This window comes from Schistocerca piceifrons, unplaced genomic scaffold, assembly GCF_021461385.2.
Source record: "Schistocerca piceifrons isolate TAMUIC-IGC-003096 unplaced genomic scaffold, iqSchPice1.1 HiC_scaffold_947, whole genome shotgun sequence".
Lineage (NCBI taxonomy): Eukaryota > Metazoa > Arthropoda > Insecta > Orthoptera > Acrididae > Schistocerca > Schistocerca piceifrons.
In genome coordinates this window covers 30001-32500 of record NW_025729220.1, presented here as the reverse complement: position 1 = coordinate 32500, position 2500 = coordinate 30001, and the positions used below count along the sequence as shown (strand labels likewise).

Sequence of the window (2500 nt, the reverse complement as noted above, 5' to 3'; positions counted from 1 at the left end):
AACCTAACCCATGTTGTACCTTAACCTAACCCATGTTGTACCTTAACCTAACCCATGTTGTACCTTAACCTAACCCATGTTGTGCCTCAACCTAACCCATGTTGTGCCTCAACCTAACCCATGTTGTGCCTCAACCTAACCCATGTTGTGCCTCAACCTAACCCATGTTGTGCCTTAACCTAACCCATGTTGTGCCTCAACCTAACCCATGTTGTGCCTTAACCTAACCCATGTTGTGCCTTAACCTAACCCATGTTGTGCCTTAACCTAACCCATGTTGTGCCTTAACCTAACCCATGTTGTGCCTTAACCTAACCCATGTTGTGCCTTAACCTAACCCATGTTGTGCCTTAACCTAACCCATGTTGTGCCTTAACCTAACCCATGTTGTGCCTTAACCTAACCCATGTTGTCGCCTTAACGTAACCCACGTTGTCGCCTAAACCTGCTCTGTAATTGTTATACGACTCGTTCAATTACTGTAGTGTTGCCCACCCGCAACCCTCGCAATATAGTTCGCTACTCGCACTGCCCGCACCCCTGTGTATCGCTTCATGTTAAACACCTTGCAAGTCTTGCTCACTTTCCACATGCTCCTGCTGTACACTGTAATGTGGATGGCAGCAGGACGTACATGCCGCCCCTCCCCACGTCCCCACCTTGCCCCCTGCCTTCGCAAGCTGGTTGGTGAGAAGTTTGCATGTTCAATGCCCTTCGCATGCGACGTACTCAGGCTACGTTGTGGTGCGGCCTGTGTCAACTGTCCGCTGATGTCGTACGCGTGAACCACAATCTGTACTGCACATTCGTCCTTATGTACTGAATGATACATCGTGGCACATGTGTGACCGCACAACGACTGCGCCCAAAAACGGCGGACCATACAGTGCAAATATTGTGCACGCAGCTACGTGTCGTCTCCCTATGAGAGCTGGATTGCAGTGTGGTACGCCATAGAGACGTGTGGGAGGAACGGACGCCGTGGATGGCGATCAGCATGAGCTGTCTGTTGATGTATTCGGACCTAGTCGTCTCTCCTCACACACCGTGATGGCATGGTGCACCGCGTTCCATATCTGCGACATGCTACAGAGGCCGGTTGACAGTCGTTCGAGCAATGGACATCGCATACGTACGGGGGCCACCTTCCACGTATTGTCTAGGCGTGCACATTTTGTTGCGTGTATGTGGGCAGACGTAGTGTGGCGTGACACCTGACACAGGCATGCAATAATCGTTGAAGTTGCAAATGGCGATGGACGCCTGCGTTTTCTGGTGAAGTTACGCAAATGAACAAATGGTAACCTGTTGTGGTGCGGTTGTTCTCGCTAGGGGTGAATCGGTGATGGCGACGATAGGTTGAGGTACTAACCGGTTGTTCCAGCGATACCCACCATGCCGACGAAACTGAACGGCATCTGGGTGTGAAGCGATACGCGGCGGTGGCTGGGTGGGACCGTCCCCGGCCGGTGAGGGGGCGCCTCCCGGCGTGCTGGCCGCGCGGTGCGTGGGCGCACGCGCTACAGCCGGCTGGTGGGGGCGGCCAGTGGCAGGCGCGCCGGCCGACGGACGCGGCAGGCGTCGCAGCTGCGCGCCGGCGCACCCTGCGCGCGGCGCCGTGCGGCCAAAGTAGGTCCTCGCGGGCCCGGTGCGAAGCGCGGTGGACATCTTCAGTGTGCTGGTCCGATTGAGGACTGTGTGCGTTGAGGATGCGCCGCCGCCCGGCGCTCGGCGCCGCGACGCCGTCTGCTGCTCGGTCGCCCCAGCGGTTCTCGCTGGTGGTTTGTATCGCAGCTGTGCGGATGTGTTGGCGCGTGCGCTGTGCTGGGAGAGTTCGCTTCGGCACCCAAGTGGGGCTTTTGTCCTTCTGTGGCGCTGGCGTTGGAGCTGCCGGTCACCGTAGGTGGCGCGTGTTGTCTCCCGCCGGCAATGCCACGACAGCACGCTCCCGGGCCTCTGTCGGCAGCGGCAAGCTCAGTTGGGAGCACGGGTGGTCGCACCGAAAGCGTCTACTCGCCTAACTCCGGGCGATTGCGCCTCTCTCGAACCCGACCAAGTACTTGGGACGGCGCTGCGCGCCGCCGGGACCTGAGAGGGTTTCGAGGTGTATTGTGCAGGGGAGCTCAGCCTCCTCCTGTTTGCAGAATGATTGAGCGGACGCTTGCGTGTTCGCGCGGGCCCCCGGGACACACTCCCGGGCGGCCGGCTGCTCAGCTCTAGTTGACGCAGCTCCCTGGTTGATCCTGCCAGTAGTCATATGCTTGTCTCAAAGATTAAGCCATGCATGTCTCAGTACAAGCCGCATTAAGGTGAAACCGCGAATGGCTCATTAAATCAGTTATGGTTCCTTAGATCGTACCCACGTTACTTGGATAACTGTGGTAATTCTAGAGCTAATACATGCAAACAGAGTCCCGACCAGAGATGGAAGGGACGCTTTTATTAGATCAAAACCAATCGGTCGGCTCGTCCGGTCCGTTTGCCTTGGTGACTCTGAATA

At 56.8% G+C, this 2500-nt stretch overlaps 1 non-coding gene across 1 annotated transcript in view; it reads left to right on the top strand.

Annotated features, from left to right (window-relative positions):
• Window positions 1-2230: 2230 nt before the first annotated feature.
• The window catches only part of LOC124773162, a 1909-nt gene continuing 1639 nt past the window's right edge, over window positions 2231-2500 (top strand). The window contains exon 1 of the ribosomal RNA XR_007014498.1: window positions 2231-2500. This exon is cut by the window's right edge and continues 1639 nt beyond it. This is a non-coding gene — a ribosomal RNA (small subunit ribosomal RNA).